We start from the raw sequence: 16,091 nt of genomic DNA, 5'->3' as shown, positions 1-16,091 counted from the left end.
GTATGGAAAACCTGGGCTGAGAACAAGATTCTATGATTAACTTTGCCTCTCAGTGATCTAAGATGGTTGAAGTAACATAAAAAATTTCAGATTTGACATCTGATCAACACAGCAGACAAAAACATATTCTAAGCGGTCTTAAGAACTCTAAAATTAAACATTTAAAATTCAAATTCAAATATTAGTCATTTCTAGTAGAAGTCAAATTACTAAGAAAAAACAAGGACAAAAAAAGAGGTAAGTTGCAAAGATTTAGGTATATAAAAGTATATAAAAATATAGCTTGCCTCTTCTGATGTTCCCTATCAACATTTTCAAGGAAACACAGCACTTCCCAAAATGTTACTGGACAAAAAAAGGCTAACAAAACTGTACCAGAAATTAAAGAGAAAAGCTGCTTTTTGCCTTTCAGAACTTTAAACCTTAATAACAGAATTCTCAGTATTTAACTTGCATACAGTTAAAGCTTCAAGGTACTAAAAAAAGAGTAGTACAAGGCACTTCATAGCATAACTGTGAGCCCAGCACTCCATTCATGGGTATAGAGGTGCAGATGTGAACAGTGTTCTGGTAAAGGGCTGGTCAATGGAAAATTGTGTCAGAATCATGGATAAGATTAAATAAGTATCACTACAAGACAATTCATTGGGACACATGAAACATTTCTTAGTCTAAATTCAAACTTTGCGTCATAAAAGTTTAGATGCTGCAGAGCATGGGTTTGACATCAATCAAAACCACCAGTTCAGTAATCACCTCTAGCTTTTTTACATCCTATTATTCAAGCTACAGCAGCATTTCATGACTGGAATTTAAAAAAAAAAAAAGAAAAAAGAATACCTGGATACATTCCTATGGCCTACTTGAGTTCAAAACATTTAATTACCCTTAGAACACATAATCAGCATATATCATGAATAATACTGTATGCAGCATTTCTCAAAGAAAACCTGCAAGGATCTAAGAGCAAATTTACATATGTTGTTTTTCACTAGATAAACATAGATGTCTGACTTTTTATATCTAAATACTATTGATAGCACAGATGGCAAAGCTTTAAGACAACCCCTAGGTCTTCCTCTGGCTTAAAAACCACCACTGAAGAAAAGAAAAAAACCCACAACAACAACAAAACACCACAAAACCCCCCAAACCAATCAAATAAGAAACAAACAAACAAACAAATCCCAAAACCAACAACCAACCAAAAAACCAAAACCTGAAGGCCCCCTCCAACCCCTCCCCAAAAATGAAAAACAACCAACCAAAAGAAAACCCCAAAGCCCCCACCCTACCAGGTTCCCAGTATGTCACAAGAACACGCTGCAGTAATACCTGTTTCTGGATGAGTGCACAGCAATACCATGCCCTAGCTGTAAAGCTCTCATTTGGCCCCAGTTATGCACTCCTCTCCCCACCTTGGTTTGGCCCCTCTGCTACCCAATAAAACCACAGCTAACCCTAAGGTTTAGTTCAAAAATACAGCAAAGCTACTCATCCAAAGAGGGGAGAGGGATATTATTAAACATAAAAATGCATCTCTACGCTGTAAAACAGAGTGCAGCTCCTCTGTATTTCATACTGCTTAATCAAAAAACTTCCTAGACTTCATGATAAAGAGCCATGATAACTCAATCCAACTGGAATATTACCACCTAGCAGAAAAGCTAGGCTTTTACACACTGTGGAAGGAGCTTTGACAGGAGTTAAACAAGGTAATAGGACCACCATAAATGTCTCCCACTTCTGCACAAAGTGGTACATGTTATTTTTCCAAAGCCTCTTACGATCACAGAGAAGCAAACATTATAATTAGAACATAACAAATAATGTGGCAACTACCACAAATAACCTGGGAAGGATATAAACCCACATAATTTTCTTTATCCTTTTTAAACCTCTGAATACAAGAGAAAAAAAAAAATCTATTATGTTACTAGGATCCACCAACAGTTAAATATATTACCTTTGGGGTGTGGCTCTTCTCATAAAAGTGACTATACAGAAAAGGAATTTTCTTTGTCAACAATTTTGCTTCCTGTGTTTTATCAGACGTTTGAGGCTTTTTTCCTCCTTCAGTGACAAAGACCTTTGTGGTTTGTTTTTTTTTTTTTAACAGTCTACTACTGGAAGCTCTGTATACCAAATGCAGTTAAAAGAGAATACTCCCTATAGAAGACAGTCAATAGGGCTGCTTTCCAAATCTGTACTTCAGACCTTTTGGTTACGTATGTGGTAGTTCTATCTGACATACGACTGGAAGAGGCCCTGTGCAGTTACCTAGACTGAGACATAAAGTATTAATGTAGATTAAATAATCACAGTTAGATTCATCTACATTGGTATAAAAGACTGAGAGCAAGATAACATCTAGTCATAGAAAAAGGAAAGCTAGCCTATTTTGTTAGTATAAAGGTGGTTTATTAGTATTTGATAGATCTTTGCTTCTCCTTTAGTTGTTTCTTAGAAGTATTTACTAGAATTTATTAAGTTTTCCGACCCTTTTGGGGTATTATCTCTGTTAACAGGCCTCTGCAGACAATCCTGTTAAGGCTGACTTTCAAAACATCCTCAGCACTCACACCCTGAAGATCAGTATCTTAAAGAAGCCTCAAGTCAAGCAACCAAAAATTGACAGAATCCATTCCTACATACTTCTTTAGGTAGTGATGCACTTCTTCTCATGAGAGCTGGCAATGTCACTACACAAAGCCTCTTGCAGTTATATCCTAAAATAACATCTTAAACAGGTTATCTGAACTAGCATAGAACTTGGCAAATAATGTCAATCAACTCAAGAAAATAATTCTCAATATTCAAGTAAAATAATGACTTCACATCCTATCTTCCAAGCAAAATCAAAAAAACAAACTCTGAATTAAGACACAATTTCAGTTACCAAGAGCAGATATGTCAATCCGATCATGTAAAGGATGTAAATTTACCATTAGCTTAATACAGTGTTATATTGTTAAAAAGTCAATAACGAACATCAACTGCAGGAGTAGGATATGCCCAAATCTTCACTAAGCTTACTTTATCACAGAGCACATATATTCTAAGAACCAGGTTCTCATGTTACAAAAAACCCCACACCAGAGAGTTATTATTTTGCAACCCTAGATTCTGAAATTGCCACAAAACATAAAATGAACACAAATCATTCAGGAACCTATTTCGACATTAAAATGGACTATCACAAATACTCACATGACTAGAATTTTAATTCATGTTAAGCATTTGCCAGCAGAAATGAAGAATAAAGAAAGTCTGCAGCTTTTATTGCATACATATTAAAAGACCCAAATACGTAAATTGCAGGGGGGTGGGACACTATTCATCTTTAGGGACCTGAAGCACTTAGAAAGTTTCATACCAGTTCTAGAGTCAATTTACACTTTCCCACCACTAGTAAAAAAATGCTTGACTCCATCCCCCAGCCACCCTCTCCCTTCTTCACCATGGACTGTGTAATGCCTGCCCTCTCTCCTCCCTCCAGTACTTTGCAGATAGTTGTGGAAACCTCTTCCACTTACCCATGCAAGAAAAATTATTCTGAAGTAAGCACCTAATTCAGCTCAAACTGTAATGCTGCAATATAAAAACAATGGTTGTGATGGGCTCCCTCAAAGGTAAATGTGGAAAGAGAGACAGCTCTATATTAAGATCTTTGGATTACCCTCTGAACCTGTTTCTCTCTACTGATTATAGAGATATGCATTTAAGAAAAAAACCCAGGTTTTAGCTACCCACTCCTAGAAACAGATCATTAAGAAGAATATAGGTATTTTGTTAAGACACAGCTACAGGTGAAAATGATCACTGGCTATCCCTTCAATCCCCAAAATAACTTTTAACAATGACAAACAACTAATGACTTAAATCCTTCAACTAATGTCTGCCTCTTCCACTATAAGAAATATTCGCAAATACCAGGAAACCAAAACCAACAGAAAAAAGAGAACAAGCCCATTTTAAAGGATGCAGGTTCAGAACTCTTAGTTAACAGCACTCAACACTTCATACATAAACTAAGACCAAAAACATTTTAAAATGCAGTAAATAAGCTTACTACCAAAGTACATCAAATTCATACCTTCAGAACTCATAATCTACTTTGCTCCTAAATTACTAAAATTGCATAATTCAAGAAGAAAAGCATTTAACTACTGAGCAAACCAATTATACTGTTTCTCCTGTGCTGTCCAGAACAAAAAAAAAAAATAAAATAAAAAAGAGTATGCTTAATAACGAAAAGCTGCCTTCTGCCTAAATACATTTTCAAGCTGGTTTTTTGGCTCATGGATCAAACACTTTGTTTTTGAGAATTATACTGAGATGTATCAGAAACAAGCCTCCAAAAAACATTTAGGTTAACTGTATTCCCTGATAAACAACCCAGAATTACAAGCAGCAGGTTTAAAAATACTGTGACTTCTGCATATGGGAACACTGTAAGCTGTTTATCTTGTTTAATCCTGAAGGTAAACAGCATAAGCTTCAAAATATTTTGCTTCTTTGCCATAACCTACTGAATCACATTGACAAAGGTAATGAAACATTAGGGAGAGTCTTAAATTTTTGGAATTGCCTCTGAAATTGCTTTACCTGAGTATTTGTACAGGACATTTTTCTCACTCTTTAAGAACACTCAGTGTAAATTTCAGTGTTTTACATCCAAACTGCAGCTTCGATGAAGCCAAAGATCTCATTTGGTCTCTCCAGAGGTGATCAATTTTTTTTAAAAGAAAAACAAGGACCCTGCACAACTCCACTTCTGGGCTCCTCTAAAATATGAATATTATAGTTATTGATTTTTCATTGTTGCATGTTCCAAAATTTTTCAAACTCCTTCTGTAGCTCAATTTCAGCTTATGTAGTTAAGTTTTTAAATATTATTTGTAAGAATAAATATAACTTTTAGTTTCCTTAAATTTCTTTCCTCCAGCACTGACATTTTCCACAACAAAACTCCTATTGCCTTTTATAACTTTCACTTCAAAGATGTACTCATACTAAAAATTAAGAATATATCTTGTAAGATTTATCAGTAATTATTTCCCTTCTTACTGAATACCAAAGTAAGCTTCTAAGCTGCTGTTTTACACATCATTTTTAAAAGAGTTTAGTAGAGAATATATGATTGATATATTTAGCAGCTGAGCACCTCCTTTCCTATCTGTACACAGGAAGTTTCCCCTCCCATCTGCTCAGGATATTTAAAAAAAATAAATAATTACAAACTGCTGTTTTTCCATTGATTCTGCAGAAAGTGACTATTATTTACATGTAAACACAAAAGTAAAGTTGAACCCAAATATCTGTTGTAACCTCCTTCGTTCCCTGACAGTCACAAGACACCTGCTGGTCCAAGGCAGGAGTGTGGGGATGAGAGTAGCCAGTGAAGGGGAAAACCACCACAGCTTTGAGCAATAGTGCCAAAGTTATTAGAGGCTGAACTGTTTGTGGAGCAACGAAGTCATTCACAGGCAGCACCAGCTCAAGCTTAGTCTCCCATAGTCATATAAGAAGACTTTAGTTTTACATTTAGCTTTCAGAGCAAACATAAATAAAGTGAATTATGAAATAGCTTCATGCTCTACAAGGAGATGCTTAAACAATTTAGTAACATATTTATGACGTGGCTTTAAGATTGAATGGTGGTTAAGAAGGAAACAAGCCCCTTCCATATGTAAATATTCTACTGCTGTTTATGACAACCAGATCCTGACAAGGAAAGAAACAACAGCGGAAGCTGTGCTCGTAATAAACTAAGGACAGACTGAAAAAAGGCTTTTTTAATTTTCTCCAGTTAAACATAAATATGGCCACATCTTTTTTGGCCTACACAGAGCATTTACAAATTCTACATTCAGAAATTCAACTTTGCTCCAAGACATACAGAAAACGGATGGAAATATAACATGCAATCTATTATTTCACAACTGTTTTTCCTCCTCTTGCATATCATTACTTCTATTACTATATTTTCAAAATAAAAGCTTTCTCTAAAACCCACACACTGAATGCAGATCAACACTTAATATCTGTTCTCTATTATACATGAAAAACTATTCCAAACCTTTACAAAATAAATTCCCAAACTAAAAGGTAATATTAATAACTGCTTATATGTGATTCCATCACAAAATATAACTAATTTATTTTAAAAAGTTAGCACATGGTATTCAGTCTTTTAAAGCCTGATATAAAATACCACATCAAGTAAACAACCTGGAAACTGCCATTTTACCAAGCATCTACCCTGTGCTAATTACCCCTTCGGCAGTATCTATTGTTTTCGCAGTTTTTTGCCAGCTACAAAAACGACCAGCAATTGTCACTGGCTTTCACTTCATTAGCGGCAATGCCCAGCAGCCGGCACGGAGCAGGTTTCCCCGCACTCCTTGGTGAACCTACTCCGACGATGAGGAGCCCTCATCACACCCAGTTACGTAACAGCAACTATTTATAGTTAATCACTCGATTCATATTATCCACCAGATTGTAAACCATTTCATATGTAGACACTCGATCTATCATTCTAGTTCCTTACAATCAGAGTGCCATGTAACAGACGAGTAAAAAGTTTCAGAGAAGCCTGTCTGAAATATCAACAACATACCAAACAAATTTTTTAATCTTATCGAGAGAACCAGAAGTTAATTTAACAAGATCGGTCCTCTATAAATGTATGTTGAGCAACAGCTGTTTTCTTTACTTAAACTCCTGCTCTGTCAATATCCATTACTGTGCATATTACTAACTTTTAAAACCACTGAAAGAAACCTTACATTGTGCAAAAATGACACAATCTCTCAGTGTTCTGAGACATACTGAGAAATATAACCAGCATTACCATTCCAGAAAATGCCCTATCAACTTTTACAATTTTTACCACACAACTTCAGTGGCAGCTGTTTAAAAACCTTCAGGTTCTCTAAGGAAGTCTCAGAGAACCACATATGACTATCAGCTGGTTTACTTATGAATACAGTACGATTTAATGAACATCAACCTATACAGCACTATTCTAAGAACATCAAACACTAACATTTTCTTTACACTTCTAAAAGGCTAATGGCTTTGTTAGAATTCAATTTCCTCCTAAAATACACCTTGCCTTATTGCAATAGCTGGCCATAGAACAGGTTTTCTCATCACAGCCTTTGGCCTCTCTTATCAATCATATTAACTGATCTCAACTTCAACTTCTTCATACTTTTGTAAACTGGCTTCTTTACATTTTTTGTAAACTGACCTATAGGAGACTGGAACTTTTTAACCCAAACGGTTTTCTCTCAGTTACAGGACAATGGGTTTGCTGATGACTAATAACGATGCTGATGACTACTAATTCTCAGTAATCCATATTTCAAAAAGATATTTATTTCAGTGAACACTAATTAATACGCATTACTGTAAACCTCATTAAATGTTAACTTTAATGACTGCTGTATAAAGACATATTGCACGTACCTGAACAACATGTAAACAGACAAAGATACTTCTGTATAGGTTAAGAATAGGAAGTCAGAAATACTCGGGAAGAGAAATTTCTGAAAGACTATGCAGGTTATGGCAGTTGACTGTGATATTACTGTAGCAGTACAGCTATGTGCCTGCAAAATGCTCTAATCCACCAAGCAAAGAAAAGAATGTCATGATTCTGACAACTTAAACACAAACTGAAAGCATGCAAGTGTCCTTAGTGAAGCTGACAAAATACACATGTTAAAAATAAGAGACCATCATGCAACTCTGCCAAACCTTTGGAAAAAACAGCAGTCAGAGAAAGGAGTGCAATTACGAGATACAGATTATAATTAAATGAAATATGATTAGAGGGCAGAAAGTAACACTCACTTATGCAAGATACCTGACAAGTTCAACCTAAAATCAAAGACAGGTAAGAACTGCAGCTAGGAGTGCAACTAGAAGATATATCATTTCTTTTTTCTAGTATAATAACATAGCCCTGATCAACATAATATATGCAAAACAAGTTGCTCCAGAGAAGATAAATTAAAAAAAAATAGGGAAAAAAGGTCAGAATCAAAACCTAGGATAAAACTGTCCTTCAGCTTACTGCATTTTCAAGGTATTACTGAAATAAGCAACCAGAAAATTGTCCTGAAATTCAGAGAAGCCCTTGAGTGTTTAGTTAAAAATGTTATAAAGTGGATACTTTTCAGTCTTCTTAAAATCATTAAGCCTAATTCTGTCCTACCACATGAAAAATTAAACGTGACTTGACAGTTATTTCTTCTGCTGCTGCACTGAGGATGCTGCTGTCACATTTCTTTTTTCTCCAGCATTCACGCTTATGCATACCATACCAGATAAACTGATGTTTCCTAGTGAATGACATTTCTAATCCTTTAAAAGCAGGCACTAGACTACAAAAGCCCAAATATGCCAGTAAAACAGAATTACAGTGATGTCCAGTATCAATGAGTCTATAGTATTCTATAATATACCCCAATATAGGGTTTAATGATCTTCAAGGATGTGGCAAAAGCCAGGACTGATGTATCAAAAGCCAGTCCAATGCACGTTACCTGATCTATGTATCCATTAAGGTTATTGTTTTCCATATAACTGGATCACAGAACTAAAGAATTCTTTTTTTTTCTCTCTTCCAAATGTTCTTGTGCTCCAAGTCAGCAAATTAGCCCAAGTTCCAGTTTTGTTCATTCCCTGTGACATCAGTGGTTAATCACTCGAGGTTTAAACCACTGTTTGTAGATGTTCTAATTAGCCAGTTCTACTAAACTCTGGAGTTGACATCACTGCTAAAAGGAATCCAGGAAACCAACAACTCTGGAAGGATTGCCAATCCATCAAGTTAGTTAAAAGTGTGTATATATGGATTTGTATTCAATACAGAATTATAAAAAAATGATTTGTCCAAACAAGCATTAACTTTCACTCTTCAGACAGAAGCTGTTAAAAGGGCATCACAACTCTTCACAAAATCCACAGGAAAAAGAAAACATCCCACTTCATTAGCAGGTATTTCTGGAGGAAGCCCTTTTCTTTCCTGTTACTAGGACCCAGAAGATATACACAGAGGATATAAAATATTCAAAAAGTTAAAAAGCCTCCTAGGCCCAGACTTGGTTTTTTAAAAGTAAAATTTTTGTCTAGTGATCAACATATTTAAATATAAAATACTTTTACTTCTAATATCCAAGTCTCTATATCAATATGTGAACAGGAACCAAACCAAAAAAAATTTAGCTCTTATACTCAGAAGGAAAGCCATTGCTATAATTACATGCACTGCAAAAAAAGGACAGTGATCACTAGCAATAGACTGGTTTAGTTTGTTCTTAGATGTGAAGCCTAACTGTCAAGTAAACATTTGGCATTTTAAAAGCATTTTTACATGCTAAAGTTGTGCAGTAGTGTATTATATCAAATTCTGAAGTGCCACTGATTACAGTTCTGTCCAGCTGCCTCAACAGCTATTCAGAGCTTGCTGCAAAAATAAAAAAGTAAGCATTAACACACATGCAGCTAACAATTTAAGATATCTGTAACTTAAGAACTTTAAGCAATGTTTAGTGAATTTACACTAGAAAAGCTTCATTATTATTGAGCTAGATTTTTAGACCTGATCTTGTCCATTTTCATATCCTACCAGATAATGCATTCAATAAGGACACAACTACTATATACACATTTTTAGAATACAGCTGATTAGCTTCCTTGGACAACAAATAAAAGCTGATTAGTATGTGAAATATCAACAGCTTCCATTAACATGAAAAGAGGGTAAAGACTAAATTCATGGAAAGATTTTAATGTAGACTGTTCACTGAATTGGATTATAAAGAAGCCTTTCCCGACTGCACTTATTAGGTGTAAATACTCAAATGTACTGCTCTGAACCAAAACTTATTAAGAGGAGTGAAGCATTCTGGTTTTTTCCCTAGCAGCAAGTAGTCATTTAAGAAATTTGAAGATTTTCTATGTTAGTAGGCCATTCAAAAATTTCTGCCATTTTACTGTAAGAGCTCCAGATCATAACAGTAACACAGGCATACAGAACATGTTAACATCCCTGTCATAAGCTGTATCATATTTTCACACTGCAGTGCTAGGCAGAAACTGAAGCCAGAGCCATTCAGGGGAAATACACAGCCCTGATCTGTTTCTCAATCTGAATTATATTTGTAATTATAGATCAAGTATTTCACTACACCTTAGTTGCATTTTACATATTAAAAAGATCAATTAATGCACATCCTTAGCCAAGCTTAAAATAAACGACTCGCCACTTTTAAACTATAATTTGCTTCAGACAACACGGGCTCTAATTTGCAAACTCTTTGGTATGGATGTAGGCAGAACCCACCTCCTGATTTGTGTAGAGCTCTATCCCAGGCAAACACAGGGTTACACCACACAATATGCAAAATAAAGGTATGAACTTCACTGCTTCCTACAGATTTTTCTAAGTCAGAGTCATTATTGTTAAAGCAGTATTTAAATAATGCCACCAAAAAAAAAGATGCTTTCATCTTTCCAATTTATGTGTCACTTTTAATGCCAAGTTAATATCATAATGGTTTATCTGTGTTGGAGAAGTAAATTCAGTTTGTTTTTCAAGCACAAGCAATTTTTAAGGAAATTTTTCACTATGCATTTCAAACATGCAATTTGACATTTTCGTATCTGTTACTTCTGTGTTAATTATTCAAAACAAGCTTTCCTCATGTCACTTATTGAAGTGCAGATATAAATAACAAGAGCTGTGTACGAGAACACAGAATTCTTACAACAAAGCAATATGGCAATTTCTTTAACATCTTAAGCACATAAAATACCCAATCACCTATTTCATTTTAACCCAGTTCTAATAAGAAAACAAAGCTGAATGCGGTACTAAGTCTCCTTTCATAAATATTTTCTTCTGCCCTGCATCTTCCCAGTATTTAACCTTCGGTGATCTAGTTTCCAGTTCAATTAATACAATTAAAAAAGAAGGGAGGGGGAAGAGAAGAAATGGAAGAATGTCCAACCAGGCTTCTCCTTATATCTATGCCGTGATAGCTACAAGAAAGTTGCTACTGATCTTCTGTTAAATTATAAAAAGAATATAAGTTAATCACCAAAATTACTTTTGCTTTTTAAATTACTGAGTTGGACTATGATGTAACTCATAGTCCAGCTTTTGCTCCTAACACCCATAATATTGTTAACCACTATTAGTAAAGTGCCAAATACAGCAATGAGTTTAACACAACTCCAGCCAGCTCCCAAAATTGTTGCAGAAATGACAAAGGGGATCAAGGTCAGCATTCTTCTAATGCAACAGCCAATCCATTCCTGTGAACATGGTATACTGGCACTGGTGGGCGTAAAAAATTTCCATGAAATATAAAATAAACGTAATTCCACCAGATTTTCCCCCGTCCTTTAGAGAGAACCATTTTGCTCTCACTGGTCTCAAGCCATTACATATCTGAGAAAGGAAGGGGAGGGAGGAGTTCACAGAAGTTCAGGGTCAGCCAGTGTTCACGTATCCTGTCATCTTCGAACTCAAAGCTCAGGGCACAAAAACTCCTATACCACGCACTGAAACCTATATATTTTGGGTGTGCGTGTGGGGGGAAACCTGCAATAGGAGCGAATGTGTCATACGTGCGGAGGCTGCGAGGAGAAGAGCTGTCAGGAGAACGCTGCCTCGCTTGAAGCAGTGGAGGCGGTGGGAAAGGACGGTGACGAACGCAGAATCACCAAAAAATTCCGGCGGTGCTCACGGGCTCGCAGCCCCGGCTCACCCCTCCGGCCCGGCTTCCCTGGGCTCCCCTCGCAGAGGGCTCAGCCTCCCGCAGCTGCCCCCCGGAGCCGCTCCCAGCGGCCCCCGGGCAGCGGAAATCCCCCACAGCCCGGCCCGAGCCCGGCCCGACCCCGGCCGGGGGCGCCGAGCGGCCCTGCCCGTCCCCGAGGGCTCCCGGGCGGCCCCCGGCCCTCCCGCGGGGCGCTCCCCCACCGCTGCCCCCGCTCCTGCGGGGCCGCGCTGTCACCGCACCCCCGCCACGTCCCACGCACCGCAGGCCGAGAGCCGACAGCCCCCGCGAGCCGGACCCGCACCCCGGGGCCGGGAGACAATGAGCAGCCACCACTCACCAGCAGCGCCGGAGCTCCGCGGGTCCGGGGGCGGTTCCTCTCCCCCTTCTCCTTCCCCTTCTCCTCCGCCCAGAAGCGGTATCTGGCCGCCAGGAGCCGAGCCCCTCCGTCCCCTGGCTGCCCTGAGAGCCTTCTCCGCCGCCGGCCGCGCTCCCTCCCCGAGGAAAGTCACTTTATTCCCCGCTCCAACATGGCTGCTCCCCCCGCCGCCGCAGCAGCCTTCGCCTCGCCGCGGCTCTCCGCGGCTCCCCGCCGCCGTTGCCGGAGAGCGGCCGCAGGCCGCGGTCGGGAGCCTCCCGGCCGGCCGCTGACGGTACCGAGAGCGTCAGCCGAGCCGGGCCGCGGGGGTGTGCGAGGAAGGGGCGAGCCGAGGCGAGCCGGGCTGGGCTGCGCGTCCCCGCTGCGGGCTGACGCCTCCGCCCGCTCGCACTGAGCCAGCCGCGCCGGCTCCGGGCGCAGGAGGGGCCGGGGACGCCCGGGCGCCGGCGACACCTGGCGGCGGCCCCGGCTGAGCCGGTGGCGGCGCGGCGAGCGCGGGGGTCAGGGCGGAGCGCAGGGCCCGCACCGCGGGGAATGCCTCGGGCGGGGAGCGGGGGCTGTCGCAGCGCTTCACTGGGCCGCCTTCCCCGCTGCGGGGGAGCCCGGCCGGGCCGAGCCGAGCCGAGCCGAGCGGGGCGCTGCTGCCGTTCCCTGCTCCTCAGCGGCCCTGCGCAGCCGCCGCCTCTTGCGGGAGGAAGTGGGTCTCCTCGGCAGAGGCTCCCGGGAAGCCGCCCCGAGGCCCTGCCCGCTGGTGGCCGACCGAGGGGTCTCCCCGAGCGGTTTCGGGGAGGGCAGGCTGGGAAAGGGGCGTTTGCTGGTTTCATTTTTTCCGGTTCCTGGCAGCGTTTCTTGTTGGGTTTGTGGGGCGATTCAGCTCATCTCTGAGGCATCCCCCTGCTCCCCCCTTCCCACGGCTGAGACACCAGTAACTGAAGGGAAATCGTGTGGCTTTTTAGATCGATTTCTAACTCACGTTTTCCCATATTTATTCTTGCGGTACTTTATTTCCTTTGTCTCCTGCATTCATGGTTCCTGTACCATCCCTCTTGTCTGCTTTGTGATCGCTCTGCCAGCACCAACTACGCTGCCCTCCTGTGCTTTGAATCTTTTTCCCTTCAAAGTGATCGAGTATGTTTCCTCACTGCTCAACCCTTTCCATCCCTACATTTCTTAGGCTCTGTGTTAATGAGCAAAACCTAAACAGTAGTCTTGAGGTCCAGCTATTCTGCACTATCTGTGGTTTTCACATTTCCACCACGCAAAGAGCAAGATTTATCAGGAAGGCCAGATCTGAAGTGATTTTAGTGACATGGGTTTGAACTCCAAGTACCAGATCATAGGTACACTTAGGCTGGAATTTGGCAAATTGTTTATTTTTTTTTTCCTTTTGGACATCTGCTGATCCTCACTGTGTGCCTTCTCTCCTACTTTTTCAGCTCAAGTTCAGTGTCACAGGGCCTTTGCCCACCCTCGTGGATACCAGAGTTACTGGCTGAATATGCCAGGTCATGTCACAGGCTCTGAACTCACTCACAGGCCTTACAGGTCTTCGCTTCACCACACTGCTGTGAGTGCTGAGGGAGGCTGAAGCTCCTTTGTTCTGCGGGTGGATCTGCACTATGCTGTCTAGGTGGAGACCAGCATATATATTAATTTGCAGCAGCAGCAGGCTCCTGATCTTGAGGAACTCCATGTGCAGCTTATGCTAGCCAGTCCTTCTCCACAGTAGGGCCAAGTGGGAGCTGCCTTCACAGGAGCAGTGCCAGCTGAAAATTCCCCTGCTTCCAGCTCTGTTGACCCTTCCAGCAGCACAAGGAAACCAGAACACAGACGAGAATGTTTCCCAGTAAACAGAAGTCATTTGCTCTTGCCTAAAAAAGGAGTGCAAGCATGAAACCACTTCTTACATGCACAGAAATTCACTTTGTTCATACTGATGTAGGCCTCTAGTGAAATTGGTTTAGGATAAAAAAGAAGTAAATATGACTCAGAAACACACTTGCTGTTTCTACAGACAAAACATGACTACCAAGGTATTTCTGAATGTTTTCAAGATGTAGGATAGCTACCTTACATTTGCAAAACTTGTGGGATTTTTAATAACACAGGGAAAGCAGACACTCAAGCTTTGAACTTCCTGGTAATGCAAAGATACTCCTTACGGATCTTCTTTAAAGCTCAGGAACTACCAGTTCTAGCTAGACCTACCAGTTTTCCTAATCTTTGAATGCTAACAAGATGATGTGTGTTTTGTTTTATCTTATTCAATTTTGGGTAAGTAATATAATTATAAATGATAGTGTGCAAGTTTGTTACTATATACATGATTTGTGAAACAAGTTTGTGAGACAGCACAGCAATGAGTGCATTTATTGCAGCACATCCAAGTAAATGCTGTTCCATATATGAGGTACAGAGAGAAAGTGGAAGTTTATGAAGCCATGTTTTAAGTATTAAATATACCAGTAAAATATGCTTGTTTTACTTGATACATATCCATGTTTGCTGTTGATACTTCTGTTATGACAGGAAAAGTAATTATGGCAAACAAAAGAAGAAACTAAAAGAAAGAGCTGTTGGGATGAGTAACCCAAGAAACAAGGGGTCAACACTGATTGCAGTGTAATGAGAGTATTTTAAGGTTTTTCACTTGTAATGGGGAGAATAATTAGTTAAGAGAGGAGAGTTCGTAACAGTATAACACTTGATATCCATTTGGTCATTGTATCTGCCACTACTTCATGTCCCAAGACAAAGATTTTCACATCTGGGCAAAAGATAGTACATAAGCAAGACAGAGTGACAGACATAAGTTTGAAATGTAGGCACTGATTTTGATTAATTTATCCCATAGGTCTGCTTTTATAACTATATCTATTGATTTGTTTTACTATTTAGTAGATTATGTAGCAATCAATCATATTTCCATCTAGCTAACCATGATTATTAATATTTTAAACTAGTTTTAAGATGGATTGGCTGGTGAGTGCAATAGGTCTGCTCTCTAAGCTAGTGAGAATGGAATACACCCAGGTTACATGCAATGAATTATTGCCACTGGACAATCTGATGAAATCTACATCAGCCATTAGAATATAAATCCAGCAGCAGGAATACAGCGCTGTCAGGGGACTGAGATTTCCTGCTTTGAAAATAAACATACTGGCTTTACCTCTGCATTTATTGAACAAAAGTACATAGTTTTTCTGTGACAGTAAAAGTATAGGAGTTAAATCAGTGGAGTTCACATAATGGCAGATGGAAACCTTACAGAAACGTATGCATTTTTCACACAATGTATGTGGAAAGCAGTTACTTTCCTGCCAAAAGCCAAGCTCAGGATTCTGTGTCACAGCATCAGGAGTCAGCAACCTCACAATCAGCCAGCAGTGTGGGAAAGCATTGTGCTAAACTACAAGGGATGTGTTCATTTGCAGGGGAAAGACTGAAAGTCTTGGCAGGTTATTAAAAGAGGAAATGATTTTCAAATACAATATTCTGTTTTGAAATGCAATTGTTTTTTTCTATTGGATGCCAAAATTTTCTGAAGAATGCAATATCCTCTAACTAATTGTATCTGTGCTCCGAGAAAAGAAACAGAGCTATTGTTCTCCTCACAGCAGGAGCTATTTTTATATTAGTCTGTGTAGCACTCCTTTGTGTAATGATTGTCTTCTACCTACGCAAACTTCAATCCATTTAAAATAATCAAATTAAGATAGTTTCTTGCTTTCTTATACCAAGTTGGTATTCATATAGAGAGTTTTCTAGGTTACTTGGATTTGGTACAAGGCCTTTAGGCTAAAAAAAGTAAAATTCTCTTACCTCAGTCGAAGACCAAACCCCTTCCTCTTTGAATGAATGGAAGCAGGAAGTAGCAACAAGAAGGAGGTCGCCCTTGCAAGAAACAA

The 16,091-nt window shown here is 39.8% G+C and overlaps 1 protein-coding gene across 2 annotated transcripts in view; it reads right to left on the bottom strand.

The window, feature by feature from the left end:
- The window catches only part of CDK17 (cyclin dependent kinase 17), a 91,775-nt gene extending 79,190 nt beyond the window's left edge, over window positions 1-12,585 (bottom strand). For both annotated transcript variants that reach the window (XM_027654861.1, XM_027654868.1), the window contains exon 1: window positions 12,142-12,585. The gene's annotated coding sequence lies outside the window, so the exon portion shown is untranslated. The remainder of the gene's footprint in view (window positions 1-12,141) is intronic.
- Between the last annotated feature and the right edge of the window lie 3,506 nt (window positions 12,586-16,091).

Source organism: Corapipo altera, unplaced genomic scaffold, assembly GCF_003945725.1.
Source record: "Corapipo altera isolate COAL_440 unplaced genomic scaffold, ASM394572v1 1, whole genome shotgun sequence".
NCBI lineage: Eukaryota > Metazoa > Chordata > Aves > Passeriformes > Pipridae > Corapipo > Corapipo altera.
Note: the sequence above shows the minus strand (reverse complement) of the source record. Positions and strands in the feature narration are given on the sequence as shown.